This window comes from Canis lupus, chromosome 28 (genome assembly GCF_011100685.1).
Source record: "Canis lupus familiaris isolate Mischka breed German Shepherd chromosome 28, alternate assembly UU_Cfam_GSD_1.0, whole genome shotgun sequence".
NCBI classification, from domain to species: Eukaryota; Metazoa; Chordata; class Mammalia; order Carnivora; family Canidae; genus Canis; species Canis lupus.
The window spans coordinates 11,813,720-11,839,288 of NC_049249.1; the positions used below are offsets into that span (position 1 = coordinate 11,813,720).

The 25,569-nt window shown below is 40.2% G+C and overlaps 1 protein-coding gene and 1 long non-coding RNA gene across 4 annotated transcripts in view; one reads left to right on the forward strand and one right to left on the reverse strand.

Moving 5' to 3' along the window:
• Positions 1-25,569, reverse strand: part of HPSE2 (heparanase 2 (inactive)) — a 632,592-nt gene that overhangs the window by 43,507 nt on the left and 563,516 nt on the right. The gene's annotated exons all lie outside the window — the stretch shown is intronic.
• Positions 234-24,354, forward strand: LOC111092930. 2 transcript variants are annotated; one of them, XR_005380486.1, is made up of 5 exons: positions 234-317; positions 861-1,127; positions 5,258-5,345; positions 6,949-7,126; positions 24,127-24,354. It is a non-coding gene; the product is annotated as an uncharacterized LOC111092930 (long non-coding RNA). The 2 variants fall into 2 exon arrangements; XR_005380485.1 differs by lacking the exon at positions 5,258-5,345.

Genomic DNA, 25,569 nt, shown 5'->3' on the forward strand with positions numbered 1-25,569 from the left:
GTTTTCTCTTGTATGTGATCTGGCAAATCCTGTAGTTTCCTTTTATAGCAGTTTTCACAATGTGTGGTAATTGCCTACTGACTTGTATGTGTTTGTCTACTAGACCTTTCAGGGAGATCAGGGTCCATGTTTTTCATAATAAAGTCAATGAACATCCCTTGGGTGCTATAAGTGTTTCATATGTATTATCTCACTGAATTTATCAAAATAACACTATTATTTTTCCTTTTTATAGGTAAGGATCTGGAGCTTAGAGATATAAAGCAATGTACCTAAGTGCTGGAGTTGTACCTCCAGCATTTAGCACCATGTTTTAGGTATATAGTAAGTGCTTAATAAATATTTGTTGAATTAATGAATGAATATACTAAAATTATGTCAATAAATCTAATTATTGCAGTTCTCTGAATCTATAATTAAAGAGTGTTACTAGAATTTAAAATGCCAGCTTGGGAGCACCTGGGTGGCTCCATCATTTAAGCATCTGCCTTTGGCTCAAGTCATGATCCTGGGACCCTGGGATGGAGCCCCATGTCAAGCTCCCTGATCAGTGGGGAGCCTACTTCTCCCTCTTCCTCTGCCTTTCCCTCTGCTCATTCTCTCTTTTTTTCACAAATAAACATATAAAATCTTGAAAAAAAATAAAGTGCCAGCCTGATCAAATGAGTAAGATGTCAGTATACAGCTAAAGGGGGAAACAACATCTTATCTTCACTGATTAGTGAATTCACTGTGAAGATCCCTAAAAAATTCAGAGCCACTTCTGCATAGAGATAAAAATCTGTCCCATCTTTTCTCCTCCTATGAATGCTTCTGTGAGAATTAGTTAAATAGCAGCCATACTTCACTGTCTAAACTAGGTACAGGACAAGGCAAGAAGAAAGCACGCTTCTCACCTAAACTGGCCACCAAAATGCCCTGTACTGCTCCTGCTGCACTAGAAGACCTGAACAAAGCTGGAGCCCAGATGTGAATGTCATTTTCCAGACCATCACACTGAGCAATATTCCAGGAATACGAAGAACTAACCTGGGACAAATGTGATAATCAATTGAGTGCTGCACTGAAGCAGAAATGAGCAGACTGCCAAAATCTGAATTTTAAGTTGGGATCCAGCAAACAGAAAAGTAAGTGATAATAACTCTCCTGATTTTCAGTAGGATTGTTTAATCTCCTAAATTCACTGGGTTCTTTCAGACATTCTATGAAAAAAAAATACACACACATATATTTGTCTCTACCCTCAGTTCCTGCTAATATTTGGTTTTTGACTCCATTTCCTGACACGGAGCTCCTAAATCCCTTGTAATTTCCTAGATGATAGGAGCATCTTTTGTTCTAATGAGGTTGCTTTTGTTGGGGTCCTGGGTTGGGGCTGATCATTAGAAAGACAAAGCATGATTAGAAGCTTAAAACTCTCAGTATCCCCTCCCCTATTCTCTAGAGAGGGGCGAGGGGCTACAAATTGAATTAATAATTGATCGTACCTATGTGATGTAGCCTCCATAAAGATCCCCAAAACACAGGGTTCGGAGAGCTTCTGGGTTGGTAAACACATCCATGTGCCAGGAGGGTGGTATACTCCAGCTCCACAGGGACACAGTTCCTGTGTTCAGGACTCTTCTGAACCGTGCTCTATTTCTCACTTCATCTGGCTGTTCATCAGTATCCTTTATCATATTCTTTATTACATAATAACCAGTAAGACTAATTAAGTGTTTCCCTGAATTCTGTGAGCCATTCTAGTAAATTATCAGACCTGAGGAGGGAGTCATGGGAACCCTGGCTTTGTTGGTCAGAAGTACAAGGGACAGCCAGGGATTTGTGATTGGTGTCTGAAGTGGGGGCAGTACTGTGAGACAGCTCTGGTGGGACCTGATGCTACTCCAGGTAGATAGTTTCAGAACTAAACTGAATCACAGGACACTCAGCTGGATCGGATAATTGATTGTTTTGGGAAAAAAACCTCCACATCTGGGGTTAGAAGTGTGAGTGTGGCAGAATGTGAGAGTAAAGGAAAAAAAACAAACAAACCAGTGAGTCTTCTCAGACAGATTCTTGGTTCCAGGCAGTTACTTTTTTTTTTTTTTTTTAATTTTTATTTATTTATGATAGTCTCACAGAGAGAGAGAGAGGCAGAGACACAGGCAGAGGGAGAAGCAGGCTCCATGCTGGGAGCCTGACGTGGGATTTGATCCCGGGTCTCCAGGATCGCGCCCTGGGCCAAAGGCAGGCGCAGTGGAATATACTAGGAATAATCCCTTCTGTAGGATCCTAAGGACCTGAGAGAAACTCAGACCATAAACTTGAGAGTAGAGTCTTCCAGCCTTAGCACTAGTGGTAGCTTGGGCCTGATAATTCTACTGGGACAGACTGCCCTGCGTTGTGTAGGTTATTTAGCAGCATCTCAAGCCTGCAACTACTAGATGCCAGTAGCATTCCCTTCCTCCAGTTGTGACAAACAAAAATGCCTCCAGACACTGCTGAGTCTCCCCTCAGCATTCAAGTCACCTTCCCTCGTTTGACAAACCACTGACCTAGACTGTGGCAAGTGGAAAACATTGGTGCATCCCTACATTTCACAGGCTATCTCATAAATGTATTGTGGACACACTCATGTTTCTTGTTTATGTATGTGGTGTGGAAGTATGTAGCATCCCATTAACCTTATGTTTTATATATGATGGTGGTATGTAAGAATGTCTAACAGCTTGTTAGTGATCATTTAAGAACATTCTTTCCATTCACCCCAGTCAAATGATGTTTCCAAGCATGGAAAGCTTGTGCTCCAATCTTTGCATGGACAACAGAGCTGAATTCCTAGACTACTCTGGATTTCTGGACACTTGTGTTTGTTCCTAGCAGGGGCAGAAAAGCCTGGGTTTTGGAGTCAGGTACCCTGGACTGGAATTCCAGTTAAAACTCATTTATCTGTGTTCACTGTTAACTCACTCAACTGTTCTGAGCTGTAATTTCCTCAACCATGAGAACCTTCCTTGCTTGATCATGGTGAAAATTCAGGAGGAGATGAGGCCTTGGACAGTGCCTGGCCCAGTCTCAGCAGGCTGAACCAGTTTCTGCTCATAAATGTTTTCTTCCCTTGGTCTTGGATTACTACCCAGGAAATAGGAATAAGAGAAAGATTCCATCACAGAGTTTAGTGCCCCCGAATATTCCTTCAGCTTTTCTCAAAGCATAGTACAGGCAGGTGGCAAAGTCATGCTGGGATAATCAGGGAAGGTTCTTGAATGTGATTGAGAGCTTTGACCTGGACTGCTTGGAAACAGCTCGGGAGACAGTAAGTGAAGACGGGGCTTAAGTGAGTAGGGCTTTATCAGGAAAGATGTCCTCACAGGGTAAGAAGGCTGCTGCTACAGAAGTTGTGTTTCACTCAGGAGGCCTCTTCAATGTCATTTTGTAAGCCATAATGTGCATGGCAGCAACTGAAGTCAGACTTGGGTTCTAGTTCAACTTCACTACTTTCTAGGTAAGACCACAATCTTGGGCAAGTACACACTTCATAAGGATGTTGTGAGGATTAATAAGGCTAATGTATGTAAAGGGATCAGCCCAGTGCCTGGTGAGTGGTAGATACTGAACAGTATTAGCTGATTGTACTATGAATAGTTGTCTTCTGTGGATACCTGTGCTTATATTTATTGTATTGAATGTACTCTAGAAAGGATGAATGATGGGGATAACAAGGCCCAAGGTAGATAAGACAGAAGTCAAATAACTAACCAATCACAAGAGAAGAAGTAGAGGATAAGCTATATATGGGAGAAAATGCAGGAATAAGATAGAAAAAGTGGGAAAAAAAGACAAAGGTTAAAAGTGCATAGTGGTACTCTTATGTAAAAGCTGGGGGTCAGGTAGCTGTGTGCACTAGAGGCTTAGAGAGTCAGGCCAGAGACAAGGTCCTACCTTCACTAAAAATGAATGGACAGGTAGTAGAAGAGCCTTTTGTTTTGCTATCATTATCATCGGGCAATATTCACTGAGTTCCTGTGATGCATTGGACAAACAAATAATAAGGCAATGTCACACCTTGAAGAGCTCATGGTTTACCAGGTCCCTAAGTAAACTTTTTCATCTAACTCAGAGGTCCTACTCTCTCTAAATGGCCTTGTCTGTGGATGTTGGTAGGCAGAAGGAGTCAAACCTTGAACAGATTCTCTCTCCCCAACTTGTGCTCTTTTACCACCAATGTTTTTCTGTGCCCAATATTTTGCACAAGTCAGGAAAGTTAAGTGCATTGAGGTGCTTATTGAAAAGACTTCAGAAGAATAGGCAGGCTTTTAGGCAGGCTACAGATGCTGAGCCAGTGGAGAGATTTCTGGAAGAGCATTTGGAGAAAAGTTGGTTTGCTCCTTTGTGCTGGGTGGCATGCTCTAGCACCTTTCTGACTACAAGGAGAAGAATCAAGTCTGTGAAGTCAGCCACAGATCTGACCACAGCTTTCACAGGCCAATGGCAGGGTCAACCAGCCCCAGGGGAGACATTCTTTTGACAGCCACTCTGACAAGCTCAGGGGATTTGGAACACAAAAGTAAAGGTGGTCTCCAACCAGACAGCTCCAGGAAAGCCTGTGGAGGAACACTGCATTGTCCACAAGCTATTCCACAGCTGCTTCAATTACAGAATTAAACTATATCTGAGTAGCAGCAACATCCAATGAGAGCCAAATTGGATTTCTCCTTGGAAAACAAGCTACAGACCACATCTTTATTGTGCAGACACTCATTAACAAATATGTAAAAAAAAAAAAATAAAAACCAAACAATCAGAGAAAGATGTTTTCCTGCTTTGGAGACTTTTTAAAAAGCATTTAATTCAATCTGGCATGCATGGCTGAACCTGAAATGGCTACAATGTGTAACTGGTGGGAAAGCATGACCAAAGTGGTTCTATCAATCCACGGTCTGCAGGACAAATACACCCAGAACTCAACTGTCATAAGAAGGGGGCTAGCTCCCCCCTTCAGTTTTTCTGAACACTGGAGAAGGGTTTTCTATGCCTGAGGCACTTCTAAATTCAGGATCTTTCCTGAGAAAAGAAACACTGCCTCAGATAACTAGGTTAGTCTCTTCATCTCTCCCCTTGTTCCTGGGCAAAGTTAAATTGCTAGGCTAGCCACAGGTTTTAGACCCTCAGGCCATCTACAAGGAAATTTAAGAACTGATTTTCAGGAAATAGTCCCAAATGACCTCACGCTTGACTTTTTTAAGTGTAGAATATGCTATCTGTGCTTTTATAGGGTCCACTAAGGTTGTCTAGACTCCAGACCCTGCTCTAAAAGGCCCATAATTTGAGTGGAGCCAAAGAAGTGAGCTTCACGGATCAGGGTAAGATCTATCCTTTAAGAAGAAACTATATATTTGTTGGCTTTTAAGATATCTCCATTGATATCAGGGTTTATATGATTTTAAAAGAATAGTTAACCTTGTAATCACCAAAGTGCATTTACTATACCCTAAAGCCAGGGCATATGTGTAGAAATATGAAATAAGATAAAGAGTCAAGCTGGGGAGGGACAGAGAATCTTTGTTGTATTCCATATCCTATAATGGAAGCTAGTAGGTACTTTGCTATTTATGAAAGGCAGTGTATGAAGTGTGTGGGGCAATTCCAGGATGTGAGAAAATAGGTCTTGTGGAATAAAGCCCATCTCCATCAGGAATCTAGAGAAGGGGAGACAGAAGCATTAGAGAGAAAAGGTAGGAGGTCTGTCTCTATTCTGTGCCTTGAGTATACTTCTCATTTCGGTGACCATTTTGCTGATATCAAGTTAAAAGTGAGGACTGATAATTAACTGGCAAACCCATGTTGCCAAACTATATCATTCTCAACAGAAAATACACTAGAAACAGAATTGACCAAAGTGGTCACCCATACAGCATTCTGGCTCAATGTTTCCTATATGGATGCTCCCCTATGACCAGGGGCAAGAAGCAGTTCTCTTGGCTGGGCATAGCACAGAACCACCAGAGGTTTCTATCTTTAGCCATTACATCCTTACTGTTCAGGGAACAATTGTGGGTTAGTGACAGGAACACTTTGGAGCAGGTACTTTGCCAGTTATATATTACTATTCTTAATAAGTACAAACGAGAAGCCACACTACCAACTCAGTAACTACCTTTGATGTTTTCATACATAACTCCTACATATTGGAAATCAATCATTATAAACCCAAAAAGCTTCATTTATGGAGTTTTACAGACTTTGCATAAAGAAATATTAGTTGATGGAGAAGCTGGAAAGAATAGCAACCCTGGCACAGAAACCCACTAAGAAAATAGAATATGGACTCTCTGAAATGTGCAAGATTTTCACAGTTCAAAGGGAAGTCCAACGCCAGAAAATTGCCAGCTGGAAAACAGCTTCTTGAACCCTGAATGAAGACATTATTATAAATCTCATTACATAATTTGATAATTCTGACATTTGCAAAAGCCTGCTGACTTAAGTCTTGAATTGCACAAATTCTCCACACAAATTAAGCTTGATGGAAAATTTTATTCTATTTTGCTCTGATTACCATTCCTTAGTTTTAAATGACCGCAGTTGTTTTAAAAATGTAAGTGGGACAGTGAAAATGCATTTAAAAGTTTCCCTTACAATTAGGAAATAAAGACTGTGTCATAGAGTTTCACTCTCTGGTCTCTCTCTTCTACCTCAATGAAGTTTCCGTGTCAACTATAAATGAAAAAATTGGCAGAACTCCCTCCTATCCTCTCTACCCTCATAGTCAAAGATATAAATACAAATTTCAGGTGTTACTGACAGAAACTGAGCCCAGAACCCAATAGGTTCGGGGCCTTTCTTAACATAATAAGGAATTTCCTTTGGCATATACCTATTCTGTGGGGTGATTAGGGCTGTGTGATGTTGGAAATTACATTGTAGGCAGTGCATTCTTAGACAACTCTGCATGTGATTTTGCAGACTCATGGAAGCATCCAACCCACATGCACATGAGCATGAGCAGAGGAGATATGCACAATATGCGTGTCTGTAGTTCTTTGCTACCCAAGTGACACATAACGTTGATAATGACCAATGAGCACAGAATTCCAGTGGATTCATGATGCATGAGAGTTCAACGAGACAAAGTGAGTGCAAGGTGAGTGTGTGTTTTATGCAATGTTTTCATTGTTCTAAAAGAACAAAATACATATACATGTACAAGCTATGAAATACAAATTGTATAATTTTGGTAATTTGCATGGAATTTAAAGGCTCTTCTATTAGCACTATGTCTCGCATTCACAATAGAAAGATGAATGGCAAAAGTCATGTTAATTATTTAAATTTTTAATTGTTCTTTATTTAGAAAAACTTTAATACCAAATTAAAAAATACTGTAAGTCAGAAGAGAGACTGGCAGAAAGGAAAAAAGCTTTGCAGTTTGGTATATGTTTAATGGCACTTTTCGAAAACTGAGGTTCCACATTTTCTTTTTGCATGGGGTCCCGCAGATTATGTAAGGTGGCAGGATCCATCCTCACTTTTCCCAACAACTCTGCAGCACTGTAATATCCCCTTCCTGTATATTTCACCAGCATCTACCAAAACAGGGTGGGAGTCCAAAAACTGGAGAGATACTGCTGGGAAGACAGGTCTAAGGGGAGATTCAAACTGATTGCTGGCTATAAAAGGAATAGCCATAGAAAAAGAGGAGATGGGGCTATAAGGATCTTGCCTTGGTGAAAACTGAGTTTGATGGGTGAGACCCACATGATTCAGAGAAAGTAAAGTGGGCCTGTGAGCTGCTGTAGTGCCCTGCATCTCCCACTGTGGCCTCTGGACCACAGAGGGCAGGAAGTGACACATGCAGGTGGGTTGGGGTGAGGAGCATGTAAACATGGAAGGACGAGACTGGTAGAAAGGTTCTTCAATATTTTACCTCCATAAAAGGATTTCTGAATTTGGCAGCACAAGGGAAGTGGTGTTTGGCATCTTTCAATACCGATCATGAATAATGTTTCAACTTAAAATTTTTGATCTAACTCTTCTGTGGGTTGGATGCTTCCATGAGTGTGAGGCAAAATCACATGCAGAGTTGTCTAAGAATGCACTGCGACAATGTAATTTCCAACATCACACAGCCCTTAATCACCTCACAGAACAGGGATATGATGATTGCCATCATAACCTCGATCCATAGCCTCAGCAGCTAGAGTTTCTGCTATCTAGCCTTCTAGTATGGTTAGATGTGGAAACAAGAATGTGTGCTGCTTCAGGACCTGGGTATAGGGCAAGCTATGGGAGAGGACTGAGTGTAGGAACGGAAATCTTAGCCCTGTGAGTACAATGATTAGAAGTAAGGTCTAGATAGAATATTTGTCTTTCTCTGTGAGTTTGTATTCACATGGGTGACAAGGAAAATTATTGAAAATTCTTACACGAAAACTACAGCTTTGGTGGGGCTGTGAAATAGTAATGTGTATTAAGTCATTTATACAAATGTCATTTCTCTCAGCATAATAACAATCACATTATTAGATATACCAGATCAGCTCTGCTGTAAATTTTATTTTGATTACAACACTAACTACAATATTAAATTAAACTCTATAGTATAAAGTCTAGCACTAGTCATGGGGCCAGTCTCATTCCAAAATCATATTTCCTTGATTCAGATTACAATGCCTGTGTTCATACAGCATGGCCATCTGCTTATGACTTCAAAAATAAATACAGAGAACATAGTTTCTAAAGGACCTGGGGGCTAAAATACAGAACATGGTCATCATTAAGTTTATAGATGACACTAATGAGAAGAAGGGCAGGCTGGGAATTCTAAACAGGAACAAATGCAGGGTAGAGGCCTAGAGAGAGTCTTAACCATAAAAGTGAATGATGGCGAAGGACTATCTTTGTGTGGTCATGTCTAGATTAGGATGGGGGCTCATTGGGGTTGGGGGAAATGAAAGTGGTATAAATTTCTGAGGCCGGGGATCCCTGGGTGGCTCAGTGGTTTAGTGCCTGCCTTTGGCTCAGGGCATGATCCTGGAGTCCCGGGATCGGGTCCCACATTGGGCTCCCTGCATGGAGCCTGCTTTCCCCTCTGCCTGTGTCTCTGCCTCTCTTTCTCTCCCTCTGTGTCTCTCATGAATAAATAAATAAATAAATAAATAAATAAATAAATAAATAAATAAATAATACATAAATAAATAAATAAAAATAATAATAAAAAATACAAAAATAAAAAAAAATTTCTGGGGCCTAGCACTCAGGAAGAGGGCCCAGTGTCCAACCGTGCTAATATTAACTCAAGTACCTTGCAAAGATGTTCAGCCAGTCCACTCTTGCTGGGGGAGGGGTGGAAACATGTTTTCAGGAGAGCTCCAACCCATTCTGTGGTTTGTACAGTGTTAATGTGATGATTTAGGATAATGCTATCCTGGGGTTTGCATAAAAGGAGTGGAAGGCAAAAAAAAAAAATGTTCCTCTCTTATCTTTACTCCTTCCCATCCAATCCATCCACATGGCCTATCATTTCTACCTCTTACTATATTCTCTCATCAGTCCCCTTCTGCCCTCTTCATTGCCACTGCCAGTGCCCTTGTGCGAGCCTTCATAGTTTCTCACTGGGTCCATGACAGTGTCTCCCTAGGCTCTCTGCCCCAACTCTGGACTCTCTGCTATCTGTTCTCCACAGAGCAGTTCAAGTCATTTTCCAAGACTTATGTCAGATCAGAGCAGTTCCCTTCAGTGGCTGCTCATTGCTCTTGGACTAGAACCTGAGCTCCTCATGGTGGTCCTTATGCTCTGCATGATCTGGCTCCAGCCTAGCTCTCTAGCTTCTTTATATACCTCTTCTACCTCCCTACTTCACTCAGCTTTCTTCTCCACCCTATGAATCCTCTGGACCTGCTCCCTTCTGAAAGCCCCAGCACAAGAGTGCTCCCCCGGCTCTTCTTGAGGCCACCTCATTCTCATCGTTCAGCTCCCTGCTCAACTTCCTGCTCAGGGACCTATCTGTGTCACTTCATCTCAAATAGCCACTTCCATGCATCTGCCTTCGGCTCAGGTCATGATCTTGGGGTCATAGGATTGAGCCCCACATTGGGGTCCGGGCTCAGCAGGGAGTCTGCTTCCCCCCTCCCATCCCTCCCTCATGCTCATTCTCTCTCTTTCTCTGAATCAGATGAATAAATAAAAAATCCTTTTAAAAAAAGCCTCTTCAGGCATCTGGGTTGCTCAGTTGGTTAAGCATCTGACTCTTGATTTCAGCTCAGGTCATGATCTCAGGGTCGTGGGATTAAGCCCCTCATCGGTCTCTGTCCTCAGTACAGAATTTGTTTGTCTGTCTCCCTCTGCTTCCCCCACTCTACTCCTGCTCTCTCTCTGTCTCACTCTCTTAAAATAAATTTAAAAATCTTAAAAATAATAAAGTAGCCTCTTCACCAAACCTTCACCAGATTTCTCCAAACCTTTATTGTTATTGTCACAATCTGTAGTAATTATCTTATTTTCTGGTTACTTATTTCTTATTTTTCTCTGCCCAAGATAGACTCTGAGCTTCTTGAGAACAAGAAGCCATGTCTATTTCCATCATAGCTATATTGCCAGAACCTAGCACAGTGTTAGTACAGAGCTGGCACTCTGTAAGAATGTGTGAATAACTAAACCCATCTCCTGTCACAAGGCCACTGTAGTGATCAGCATATTTTAAAACTGGACCTCTTAATCCTGTAGTCATTTCTGGGGAAGTAATCTGCGGCTCCAGAGCTGATGAATGTACCTGGACAATAAAATAAAACGTATCTTCAAGCTCCCAAGGTGCTTAGCAGAGGCCCTTCAGGGATGGGGCAGGTGTTATAGCACATGGTCAGGTGATCTTTGAACCCTCCATCACAGCAGTGGCAGCTTCGGCAAGAACACTTTTTCTTTTGTGGACTTTTCACCTACATTTCTATGCCTTGGAGAATGCCTCTAAATTTAGCATCACCTGCATTTTCATTAAGGTAGCCTTAACATCTGCCTTCCTAGATGAGGAATAATGGTGAGAGACAAGGACAAAGAAGCGACTCCTCCTCTCGACAGACTCCCAGCAGGCATCCCTCTGTGCAGCCCAGAGTCACTCATCACTCTCCTGTGTTTGTCTTCCCCCGGCCAGCTTTTAGTTTATTTGACTGGCTTTCATTCAACATACTTAAGTTTTGAAAGCTGAGCTTTAGGAGATATAATTCTAGACGCATTCTCTGAGTCATGTCATTTTACCCAAAAAAGCATATGATGCGAGGTTTAGAGGACATTTCCTAAGGCAGAGCTGCTGGAATTTTTAAAAAAAGTCAAGAAAGCAAGAGGATGGCCAGTACACTGATCAACACTCATTCCTCAGATCACATGGTGATTCCATCAGTGGAACTAAGTGTGTGCTGATCGACCCATGAAGGCCAGTGCAGGACAGATACCCAATTAGTTATAATAACCTTTGACTGGCAGGTGAAAGGAGAGAACTATGTAAATGTGGACACCCAGAAAGGCATTTTGGGACCAAATCACTGGGAATTTCCTATCTGATGTGTCCACTGGAAGTGCAGTCCCTCTGAGCCATGTGCTATGCACTCTTTAGGATTCGGGAGCCAAGTGATGGGGATACAACAGCTCTAAATGAGCTTCACAGTTATTGTGAATGAAAGAGGAAGGCCATATATTTTTAGAAGAAAAAGCCATATAAATCTGACAGTTTTACCCCCGTCATAGCAAATCCCAACTATATCCAGCCAAACCACTTTGTTTTCCTGACAGAGACTTGCACAGTGGGAAGACACGAAAAATCAGTGGTAACAACTGCTTTGGTACCCTTTGGGCTCAAGTGTAATGTCTCTGGGTCCATTCAGGATAAGGTGGGTCACCTTCCATTTTCAAGCACACGCGCGCGCGCACACACACACACACACACACACTTAACCAACACACATGTAGTAATAGCCTTATACATATAAGATGAATTATTCAAGTAATTTTTAAATTTTTCTCCTTAAATTGCACTATACTTTCCTGTTTTGAAATATCTAAATTATTAGTCACAACAGTACTATTATCCATTTAGTGCTTTTTTGTTGTTGTATCGAAATAGACTAACAAGGATGAAGAGTGGTTCTTAAATTTTTTTCCAGGTAAATCTGCAAATATATAGATTGGTAGTGATAACTATCAACATTTAAAAGCACATACCTTTTTACTTTAGTAATTTTATTTCTAGGTATCTTTATGCAGACTTACTACACTACACAAAGACATCCTTAAGCACCCATCTTCTCCGTTTTTGTAACCAAGAAGCTGAATGTAGCTGTAGAAAACCACACACTCAGGCAGACAGGTTTCATTTTGAATATGATCCCACATCTCACATGCGCTTTCAGTGCTACTGGTAATCTTATGACAATTTTTAAGTTTCTTCATCAAACTGGCCTTTCTACTCTCTGAAGTGACTATTTCGTACATTTCTTTTCTGCTTAAATCCTTTTCTTTGCTCATATGCCTTCCACTCAATCATCTTGCCCTATGTCTCAAACAATACAAGGAACTGTGATCTGGGAGCTCCTTTTCTTCTGTCACCTAGTCCATGCACAGTTGCTGCTATATCCTACTCTCTTCCTATACAAGTCGGAAGTGCTGTCTCTCCCAAAGAAGGCTAGGCTTTGTCTACCACCTCAAATCCACCTTCTTTTTTTGCACTGTCAATCCTCATACTTTTGCCTGGCTTAAAATATGCTGGCAAATTTGTATCTTCAGTACAAATATCATTGAACTCCAGACTTATTATTATTTTTTTAATATTTTTTATTGGAGTTCAATTTGCCAACATATAGCATAACACCCAGTGCTCATCCCACCAAGTGCCCCCATCAGTGCCCATCACCCAGTCACCCCAACCCCCTGCCCACCTCCCTTTGCACTACCCCTTGTTCGTTTCCCAGAGTTAGGTGTCTCTCATGTTTTGTCACCCTCACTGATATTTTCACTCATTTTCTCTCCTTTCCCCTTTATTCCCTTTCACTAATTTTTATATTCCCCAAATTAATGAGACCATATAATGTTTGTCCTTTTCTGATTGACTTATTTCACTCAGCATAATACCCTCCAGTTCCATCCATGTCGAAGCAAATGGTGGTATTTGTCGTTTCTAATGGCTGAGTAATATTCCATTGTATACATAGACCACATATGATTAATCTGCATACTTGATACTCTACTTGGATGTCTCCCAAGCGTCTCAAAATTAACATGTTCAAAGGACCCATCCTTCCCCACAAATTTATTATTCCCCTAGTCTTCCTCACACAGTGAATGGTTGCACCACTCAGTAGTTGTCCAAGCCTCTATTCTTTGATTCCCACATCCATCCCTGTTATGCATGTCAATTCTACTGTTTAAAGATATGTTGAATCTGTCTATCTTGATAGCCACTAGCCTGGCCCAAACTAGCCATCATCATCTTGCCTGTACTAATGAAAAAGCTTCCTTCCTGGCCTAAACCTAACTATTACAATCTGTTCTCCAGAGTATGTGAGTGGTTTTCTATATATGTATCTCTATATCTGTATTGGTATCTATCTATCATCTATCTATCTATCTATCATCTATCTATCTTTATATCCATATCTGTATCTAATCACATTAAATGAATAAAATTCTCCAGTGGCTTCTTGTAACATTTCAGACCCAAACTTCTTACCACAGCTTACAAGGTATTTTATAACTGGTCTCTCTCTACCTCTGCAATGTTATTTCATGCTGCTTTCTCTTATCTATCACCTTTTAGCCACAGCCTCTTTTCAATTCCTTAAAAGCACTAAGTTCATTTCTGTCTAGGGCTTTCCAAATGCTATTCCATATGCCTGGAATGCTTTATCACCTTTGGGTTCCATTTTAAATACCAACTTCTCAAAAAGTTCTCCAGGTAAGTGTTCCCAGTTAACTTTACATTAGCACACTTCATTTCCCTCATAGCATTTATCACAATTTGTGATTGCCTATTTACTTCCTCATTTATTCTATATATTTTGGGTACTAGATTGTAAACTCTGCAAGGCAGGGAATATTATTCAGATATGTATACCTAACCCTTCACACAATATGTCATACATAGAAAGAGATCGATAAATACTGATGAATATTTGAGTAAATGAACAAATGAATACAAGAATGTTAGGTATAGCATTGTTATAATACCAAACAATAAAAAACAACTTTAATGTTTACTAATAAGTGAAGGGTTATATAAATGATGGCATATCCTTAGAATACTAAAAGGTAGAACTATTTTCACAGGGATAAAAAACTGTCCAAGATATATTAGGTAAAAAAAAAAAAAAAAAAAAAAAAAAAAAAGCAAAACTGTAGAGCATAGTATTTAAAAAGTCTTCTGCCACACCCAAATATATTATAGCATATGCATGGAAAGTTCCTGAACCTACAAGAAACTGTGATAGCTGGTACTTCTATTTAGAGGGAATCCTTTCTGTCCCCATATACAGCTTGAATTTCTTAACATAATTATGGATTACTTTTAAAATTTAAAATCTTCTTAAAATTAAAATACAGACATATATTAATTAACAAAAACGTAGCCATATATTGCATTTCTGTTCCAAGAGATACTAGGTCCTGTTTATTAGAAGCTAGGGGGTAAAGGACACATATGTAAGTAACCATTTTCATTAATTAATGGAGACCTGCTGTGCCTTTTCCCAAAAGATTAACTTGAGGTGGCTACGAAAAACTGTGTTGAATGTGACAATTAAAAAAGTAGATTTGTAACCAGACCAGGAAGGATCTTGTATGGAGAGTGAGTAGTCTGCATTTACTGGATGGGAACTGGAGGGTCTTAAAAGACTTTGTGCTTTAAAAAGTTCAGTCTGGCCAGCTAGGAAGATTAATCTTCCAGAGTAAATTTTACCTCTTTATAACATCTTATAATTTAAAAACCATGAAACAGGTAACACTCTCATTACTTCTCTGCTAACAGTAATAAGACAGAGTTTCCTTTAGTTAGGAAGTACTCAGATTAGAATCATCTCTGGTGCTACTGGCACAGACCTCCTTGACTCACCAATTGCCAGGCTTTGTCTGATGTAAAGAACCTGCAGACCACATTGGTGCCCGCTGGCTTCTTTTGGTTTCCTTCTGGTTGCCTCATTTATATTTATGGACAGACATAATGGAGGGGGTGTATATGTGCAGGTGGGATAGGGTGGGGTAGATGGTCTCTCCTACTCAAAGATACTAAACCCAGCTAGACTTACTTCAGTTCCCTCAAGTGAGGGAAAAGAGGGTTCCATCCCTCACTTGGAGGCCTTTTAAATATTTTGGTAGTTCTCAAATCTTAGAGTGCAAAAAGAATCACCTCAAGGGCTTGTTAAAACTTCGATTCCTGTCCCCCATCCCCAGAGATTCTGATTCAGTAAGACCAGGGTGGGCCTGAGCATTTATTTGCATTTCTAACAAATTCCCAGATGATGCACATCGTCTGGGGACTGGACTTTGAGAATCACCACTTTAATGGAGTAAGCCTACTCTCCTTTTCTCATGCGTGCAGATCCTTAGGCAAGTGCCATGTGGTCATTCGGGAGAGCAGCCATCCCTTTTATTGGTCACAGTCCAGAGCCTTGACTTTGCTGTTTGAACAACTTCCGGTAATTTCTGCTCTGGACGGGCAGCACACAGCCCTTTGGAATGTCTCTATTCTGTCTGGCTTTAGGGTTGCAGCCTCTCACCCTGCAGTGTGTACATGGCATTCCATACATAACCATTAGCAGGACTCTGGAGTGTTGGGTATGGGAGACGATGCATCCTGTGTTCTCACCCCCCCTCCCCACCAGCGTTGTGTTGCCTCCCATCCTCCCGGGGAAGGGGCCTTCTGCAGTCAAGTGGGGAGCGAGCCAACAGACTGTTCAGGGAGTCCATTGTCACAGGAAGGGCTCTGGATCCTGGGGAGAAGGACCTGATATATTAGCCACTCATTCCTTCTCTCTATCATGTCATTCTCCCTCTACCCAAAACATATTTTCTTCTTTCCTTTCTGCCCCAATGTTAACTCTGCTCCAACACAGAGAATGTATGCTCTGTGCCAGGCACAGTACTGTGGACTTCAGAGGCAACAAATGTAGAAAACTTGGTCCCCACCCTCGAACAGTTTAGACCCCACTGGAGGAGACAGACACCTTAGTGGTTACCACAGGAGATCAAAAGCATTTAGTGCTGGGATCCCTGGGTGGTGCAGTGGTTTGGATCCTGCCTTTGGCCCAGGGCACGATCCTGGAGACCCGGGATCGAATCCCACGTCGGGCTCCCTGCATGGAGCCTGCTTCTCCTCTTCCTATGTCTCTGCCTCTCTCTCTCTCTCTCTCTGTGTGTGACTATCATAAATAAATAAAAATTAAAAAATAAAAAGCATTTAGTGCTAAAATGCAAATTCTGGAAGTACAGAGAGCCCGGAAAAAAAGGATAATTACTTTTGACTGAAGAAATTAGACTCTGAAGAGGGGGTGTCATTCCAGCTGGCCGTAGGAGGAGAAAGAGAAGAGCAGGGAGTCTATGCTTTGGGGAACAGAATGAGTACTAGAATCTCTCCACAATAGAGTGCCCTTCTGTGCTATTGGAGTAGGGGAGGAGGAGATGCGGAAGCAGTGTATTTCTAAGCTTTTACTTAGTGCCATCAAGAACATTGGGTGTTTCTAATTGCAGCTCTGCCCACCAGGGATATTTGTCAGCTTCCTGAATTTCCAGCTGTTGCCATGATCTGTTTTACTCTGGGCCTAACAAACTTCGTGCAGATGCAGGCAAAATTACTGATTTGATTACCGATTACTAACTAATATTCGTAGTTTAAAACTTCAAAGAGGGTCCTTTGAGGGAAAGATGTCCAGTTTTTCAAATGTAAGACAATAAACTCAGTTTTCTACATCTCATTTTCAAGTATGTACCAACATTTCAGAAAGTTGGCCTTTCTTTATTGATAGCCTGTGACATAGGGAACGGAGCAGTGATTTTCCCAGATACCTACTTGAAAATGCAACATAGGAAGCCTTCTACTGACTTTGAACTTCTATTCCACATCTAACTCCTAATTATGTAACCCTTAGCAAGTTACTTTATCTCTCTGTGCCTCAGTTTTCCTCATCCATAAATGGGAATCATAATATCTACACTCATAGGGTTGTTGTGGGAATGAAATGAAATAATACCTGTAAGCTCCCAATAACTACTAGCTGTTTTTTTTTTCTATTGACATTTAAGCTAAGCAAATGCATTTTTAGGTGAATAGGCCCAAAATTTCCACATATTTCCACTTTTTTCATAGCTTTAATTCAGAACTCTGTCTGGGTTTCATAAGGGCCATGTGCAGTATTTGCTCCATCAACATGGAAGACCCCTAATTAAATCCTATGGCTGAGCAGTTCTTCAGATATTTGAGAGCTTGCTGGAAGAAAATTCTCTTCTTTCCTGTATGTTGGGAGTCTCTAGTACATCTTCTATACTCCTTGAAATTGTTTATGAGGTACAAAGTCATAAAGAATAGAGAAGGCACATCAGATCCTAGGGGACAGTTAATAATGCAAATGACCAACATGGAAATCTTGAACCACTTCTTCTAAAGCATGAGTAATGGTTACATTCATGGACTCTTAGGTCACATGAGTCTGGATGCTGCCTCTGCTTTGTGATCCTAAGCATGTGCCTTAACCACTCTTTGCTTCTCCTTACTTACATGAAAAAATGGAAGCGATAAAAGTATGTACCTCAAGAGGCTGTTGAGACAATCAAGTAATAGAATTTGGTAAAGCATTGTTAGTACAGTGCCTGGCACTTAACAAGCACTCAGTAATATTAGGTCTTGTAGCATAATGGAAAGAAAATCAGATTGGAAGTTGAAGTAATAGCTTTCTAGTAATAGATTTCTTCTTTATAGAATAAAGGATCAGGAGAAAATGATCTGAAAAGATTCTTCTCAAGTCTAGTCAGCTGATTCTAGCCTCATCTTACCTTTCAGAGTGTGGAACAATAACCTTCTCACTCTTTAGGATTTAGAGAACAAACTACAGACCCTGAAAAAGCTTCTCTTTGTCTCTTTTGACCATTATTGTTGCTGGCATTATTGATTCTCAGGGATGTGTGCTGATCTAGCTCTTTCTCTTCCAGGGGTCTGCATTCATTTCCATCTCTGCAGATACTCCCTTGGTACCATCATTCTCTCTGAGGACCTGGGACCACGTATGCCCCTTCTTTGGGACCTCAAGATTCTGTTTTAGGAATTAGGAGGATCTCTTAAGTCCCTTCTAATTTCAATATTCTGTGAGTCTGTAGATCTCAACCGGTACCCTTTTCCTGTGGGTGTTTGGCTGAGACTGTAACAAAGCTGGATGTATTCAAGGGCAGTGTGGGCAATAAAGATTGCAACCAATGGGCTAGACTACAAATGAAGCAGCTGTGATGTCTAGTACTTCTTAGTATCACAGTAATTAGAGGCTTAAACAAACTAAAGCAGAATTTTATAAAAGAAGGTAGGTTTGGGGAGGTATTTAGAGGATTCACAATTGGGCATTCTAAAGATATAATAATGCCTTAATACAAAATTTCCTGGCTTTCTTTCGAGTCACTGGAACAGTGTTTATGTTTCGTAATGTTAATCACATGCAATTCTTCTAAATCTGGGATCTAATGGATGCAAAAATTGGTCCAAATGTCAATTTTAAACATATGTTTTTTATAGTGAAGAGACCTGTATGGTTCCAAACACCAGTTAACTCTTTGATGAAATTAGGGTCTGATTTTTTTCAGAGATGGTTCTGACTGGTATTCAAGATGGGGAGAAATCCTTAGACATTCTAGCAATGGGGTCAGCAGAGGAATTGGAAAGGCACTTTCCTGAAGCAAAGTATGAAGGCCTGGGATAGCTCAGTGAATACTGCTCACTCCAAGGAATGGAGGGAGTTAGGAAGCTGTCCGGCAGACTTTGGTAGGCTCTGGAAATTTCAAAATTGGACAGAACAATGAAAGCCAATAGAACTCTTTTGTGGGGACTTTAAATGCAGATGGAGAACATACTGATTTTGTTGGTCATTAATAGTCATCCTGAATTTCAAAATGACCATTTTCATTTTTTTCTAATGATGTGAAACAGTTTCACTTGGTCCTCAGAGAGCAATTAACTAGACTCTGTTGGTGTCCAACAACTGTGGTTGTTGTTTTGTCTGAAGAAAAGGAGGCTGGGCGATGACTTAGCTTTTCAGGACAAGAAGAAATTCATAGTTTAAAAAAATAACAGAAATACGAGTTAGATATGAGCCTTTAAATGCCAGGACATCACAATTGGAAGAACTGGCCAAAACCATGATACTGAGGGGCATGAGTGGCATCTGCTCTGAAGACCCGATAAGTACCACCTGTTTTGTCCTACTGAGAAATTGAGGACAATTTGATTCTTAAAGCTGGACACCAACTCAGTCACTTGGTGCTTCAAATAACACTGCCATGACTCATAACCATTTGGATATTTAAATTGGAATTGCCTTTTAAGCCAGTAAAAGTCATGGAAGAAATCCACTCCATAGTCACAATCTGGGATATTTTTCACCCCAAGTGAAATTTCTCAGTTAAATTATCCACTCTGTTCAGTCTTCCTGACTCCAAATAACATTTAGCTACTTCAAAAAATGCAACCCACCACTACAGGATAAAGATTAACCATAGATAAGACACTAAAGAATGTGCCATAAATGCAGGATGCAATTCCTAAAGAGATGTTTCACAGATATCTTCAGCAAAGGCAATATCAGTAAAAAGAACTGTAGAGCTTTCTGAAGTGACTCTTTTTGAAGAGAAGTCCTTTCATTTGGATAAATTAGTTCTGGTGTGCTTGAGAAAAAGTTAGCGTGTTACCCCCTAAGCTTACTTCATATGTAGGGCACTTCATTTTCCCTGCTCTCTACCACCTCATTAGATGTTAGGAGTACAAGTGTAGTGGTTTATTGAAAGGGCTCAATTTGGTGGGGGTACCCACAGAAAACAACTTCATGCTACTTTTTAAAATTATGCCATTCAAACTCAATTTTCTATTTCTGAATGTCATCTCAAAGCTTATTTCTTAGATTTTGAATATTAATCAATAATTTCATTTTTGGGTATTAAAAAGTCCAGCCCAATCTTGTATCAAAAACTTTAGTTTTTTTAAATCCAGTTTGATTCATTTCTTGACCAGTTTCAGCTTGGAATAAATCAGAAAACTGCAGGGGATGGAGGGGATACATACTTTTGTTTGTTTGCTGTTTTTTTTTTTTTAATTTAATCCTATTCTTTACCAATTCCTAAAGGACTAGATGGGAAGAAAAAAGGTAAGACAGGGGCAAAAATGCCTTATTGACTGATGGTACTGCAATGTGGCTTTGGTGTACCCTCTAAGGGAGATGCCCAAATCATGGACCCTTCTCTTGTGGGACATTTTTGTGGCTTCTTCTAATACTTTCCTGCTAGGACCCTCCATGAATACTATTACCTTATGCAGACAACAGGCTTTATAGTTGACTACTTAGAACTCCTCTGAGCTTCTACCCTGATGATATATCTCTCACAGCTTCTTTCTTCTTGGATGAGATTCTTTTAAGACAACTGAAGCTTGGTTATTTTCTGTGGTATCTACTCTAGGCCAGCTCTCTCACTTCATTGAATTGTTAAGGACAGCTCCAGCCAGCCTTTTCATTAGACCTTTCCAGGTGAGGACCAGGCTCTGGACTCTGTGTCTGCCAAACTACAGGGAACACACATCAAGTCCTCCTAAGAACTCTCCTTATACTCTTCTAGAACACTTCTAATGCTGAGGCTTGGGGTAGAGAGAACCTTTCCTGTTCCCCTATTTCTAGGCTGATAAATCTCTCTTCAGATACAGACATAATCTTCTCTCTCATTAGCCTTCTAGCCTCTCTTACATGTAGACAGGAAATGGGCAATAGATACCATCTGGTCTGGGACCACCCTGTAGGAGATCCTGCATGAATGGTCTAACTCTAGCCTCTCTTTGTGATGTAGGGCACTTTACACCCATTGACCTTAGCTTTGACTCCTGAGTTAAAATGGGCAACAGAAAAGTTCCATTTGTTACAAAACCAAAGGCTCAATGAGAATCAAAGCCACAGAAAAGCTGAATGGATAGTCTCAGTTTATTATTAGAAAAGTCATTTCAGGGGCGCGTGGGTGGTGCAGTCAATTAAGCATCTGCCTTCGGCTGAGATCATGATCATAGGGTCCTGGGATTGAGCCCCATGTCAGGCTCCCTGCGTAGTGGGGAGTCTGCTTCTCTCTCTTTCCCTCTGCCCCTCCTCTGCTTGTGTTCTCTCTTGCTCACTTTCTCTCTTTCTCTGTCAAATAAATAAATAAAATGTTAAAAAAAGAAAAAACCATTTCAGACATGACTATTTCTTTAGCTATATTTTGGGTGAGTAGAGAACCCAAAGAAAACTGCTGAAGAAGGTCTTGTAGAGGCCATTGAGGTAATGCTGGAAAGACAGTGTTTCTGATGTGAACAGCAAATATTGCTGTCCTTCCTACTAAACTATTCAGAATTACGTGGAGACAGAATTGGTTATCAGAGAGGAGGAAGAAAGGAGCAAGTCAGGGTTAGTGGAAAAGCATTAAGAAGTAAGGTCAATGGCATAAGAGGCCAGAGTCAGGTTTGCTAAGCCAGGGTCAAGAAAAAGAGAGTCAGGTAACGCAAGATAAGAATTATTCTGAATCAATAGATTAGTGCTGGTGAATTAGCTCATTATAGGAAAGGAGAACATCTAAGGCTTTAAGTGCCTGAAAACATATTTGGTCTCTCATGTGGATGTGTGTGTGCACGCGCGCGCACACACACACACACACTCCAACTGCTCCTTGGGTGCTTACTCTGTGCTAGGTACTGTGGCAGGCACTGGGATTGCAGCAAAGAACACAATAGAGTTTACTCAGAGATGAAAAAAGAAACAAACCACATTTAAGGAACTAAAAGAAATTCAATTTGGCGGGAGACAGGGTTGGAGATGTGGGTATAGAGACCAAATCATGTGGGACTCTGTGCATCATTTTAATACATTTGAATTTATTCCAGAGGCAATGGGTTAGAGGTGTTTTTTGTTTGTTTTATAGCAGGTATTAGTAGGCATTGTGTTTTAGAAAATCACTTTGGCTGCAATATAGAAAATACACTGAAGAGAAGCACAGAAGAGCCAAGACAGGCTAAGGAGATTTAGGGAATGAGGTGAAGGGATAAGTTAAGGTTTCTAGCTTGGGTGGATGGTAGTGCCATTCATTTAAATATGGCATAAAAGGACTTCCACATTTATGGCACAGGAGTAAGAGGGTAGGGGAAGGGAGGTGTCCAGTTTACATTTAGACATGCCTGTGAAGCATCCAATGAGATATATCTAGTAGCAAGCTCAAAGTCAGGATGGAGGAATTGGCTACACATGTGCATTTTTTGAATGACTGATGAATAGAAGGTAATTGGAGCTGTGCAAGTGGATGAGCTTACATATTTAGAATATATTTAGAATAAGAAAAGAAGTAAGACTATGAAAGAACCCTAGAGAATATTGATATTTAGGGGATGGGTAGAGGAAGAAAAGCTTGCAAAGAGAAATGAAGTCTAGCAGGAAGGGTAGGTGGGAAGCCAGGAAGAATACTGTTTCAAACTCAAGCATTTATCAACTTTCTCCTCCACTGGGCTTTCTTCATCTTTCTATGGGTCCTGACAGTTGTGAACTTTTCTGAAACCTGGTTTACCTAATATTACCAGTAGGTTTTGAAATGTATTTATTACTGTTTTACATTAATTTCTTGGGGCAGCTGAGAGCAAACAGGCAGATTATTAATTCTCTGGGCCTCTGTAATGTCCCCCAGTATATCTCATTAAGAAGGCTCAGGTCAATGGTTCTGAACTTTGGCTGAACACTGGAATCATCTGGGGAGCTTTAAAATATACTGATAAATGGGTCCTACCCTCCAAAACTCTGATTTAATTGGTCTAGAATGTTGTCTGGGAATTGGAATTTTTAAAAGCTCCCCAGGTGATCTTAAATATGTAGCCAAGATTGAGAACAATTGACCTTAATTAAGATGGCTTCTGATCTTGCATTAGTGTTTCCTAATAAACAGCATATATTTATCTCTAGAGAACTGGTTGGTTTAGCTTAATGGAAGAAGTGAAAAACTCGAGCAGGCTCTTGAGGAATGTAAGTGAATGGAGTGAGCATGCCTATTTATGGGGATAGTGAAGACACTGGTGGGGTCATAGCAGATGATTTCTTATGTATTGCCAAATACTGTACTTTGGAATATCTTGTCTAAATTGTCCACAGTTGGCCAGTGACATAGACTGAGTCTGTGGTAGCAGTACCAAGTAGAGAGCCAGGATACCATTCTGCAGCATTACTGACTCATTACATGGAGAAAAAAAAATAGGTGATAGCTTAATATTAGGTTCAAGAAAGTGGTAGAGAGGTTGAAATCTATTTCTGGTCCTCTCTTGTCAAACCATTTCACCAACAAATCAACTCCATAATACTTAACAGTCTGGTAAGTGAAGGCATGATGCCTACCCTTCCTTAAAAGGCATGTTAAGAAAGCTGTTTGTATGATCCTTTTTTTTTCACTCCTCTTTCTTTTTTTTCTTTCTTTCTTCCAAAAATATTTTACTCATATTATTAGAAGAGTGTAGGTGCCATTCCACTTCAGCAACTTTTCCAGCCACCTCTTTCTTGTCACATCTGTATCTCTTTTCTTTGTTCTCTGCCCCCACACCTTCCATCTTCACTCTTTGTCTCCACATCCTTCTCTTTCCTCTTCAGTCTCCCACTCATCTGTCTCCTTCAGTTTCCTGGCACTACCACAAACTTGGAGTAAACAACAGCCACAACTAAGTTCCCTTTAAGATATTCTTGATGAAGGAGTAAAAGAGAAAGTATTTATTAACTCTTGACCCTTGAATACATATCTTTTTAATATTCCATGTGACAAAATGAGAAGCATGCATAAAGCACACTTCTTGTGCATACTGAAGTACAATGATTATCTCAAGAGAAGCACTTATGTGTTTGAGTTATGAGCTAAACTAACTGCTTTTTTCCTTAGAACATAACTGTTGCTTGAGCGAGTAACAAACCATGATTATTTGGACCTGGATACTGCCACAGACATTTTCTCCAAAACGAAGTGAGTCTGCCACTTCAAGGAAACTGACAGTATTTGTTGGCAATAATAAAAATTTAAACTTTCAAGTGAAAAATTAGAATTTTGGAAAACTTGGATATACCCCTGTGAGCCTGACAGCTTCCCAATAATAAATGACTTTTCTCATGAGATTGCTAATGATATCAGTAAGGTTATTTTTAAACATTGTATAATGAAATTCTATAACTTTGGGAGATTCACATAGCTCAGTGAAACAGTATTTTCCAGATGACCAGTGAATGATGTTACAAAATCATGATGAGTAAAAGATTATAATGCAGATCCTAGATTTTCATGCAACACAATATGAAAAGTTCACTGGTAGAGTTTTGGATTCCACATTGCAATTAACCTTTGAAAAATCACTACTACTGAGTTTTGGTGTAGTATCAAAAGCAATATCTGAATAATCTGAAAAGGCTATTAAATACCCTTCTCTTTTCCCCAACTGCATGTCTGTATATGTATAGATTTTTTTTCATATAGTTTAATCAAAACAACATATTGCAACAATCGAATGCAAGAAGTAGATGAAAATTTTGCTGTCTTCTGTGAAACCAGACAAAGAAATTTGCAAAAATATAAAAATCAATGCTATTCTTCTCACTAACTACTTTTTTGTTTTGGATAATATAACTATTTTCCTAAGACGTATGAAACTTATTTGTGTTAACATTTAATGAGATTTGTTGTTATTTTTGAATGAATACATAAATATTTAATTTGTTTAGCTTTAATTTCTTTTTTTAATTTATTTTTTATTGGTGTTCAATTTACCAACATACAGAATAACCCCCAGTGCCCGTCATCCATTCACTCCCACCCCCCACTCTCCTCCCCATCCACCACCCCTAGTTCGTTTCCCAGAGTTAGCAGTCTTTACGTTCTGTCTCCCTTTCTGATATTTCCCACACATTTCTTCACCCTTCCCTTATATTCCCTTTCACTATTATTTATATTCCCCAAATGAATGAGAACATATAATGTTTGTCCTCCGATTGACTTACTTCACTCAGCATAATACCCTCCAGTTCCATTCACGTTGAAGCAAATGGTGGGTATTTGTCGTTTCTAATGGCTGAGTAATATCCCATTGTATACATAAACCACATCTTCTTTATCCATTCATCTTTCGATGGACACCGAGGCTCCTTCCACAGTTTGGCTATTGTGGACATTGCTGCTAGAAACATCGGGGTGCAGGTGTCCCGGGGTTTCATTGCATCTGAATCTTTGGGGTAAATCCCCAACAGTGCAATTGCTGGGTCGTAGGGCAGGTCTATTTTTAACTCTTTGAGGAACCTCCACACAGTTTTCCAGAGTGGCTGCACCAGTTCACATTCC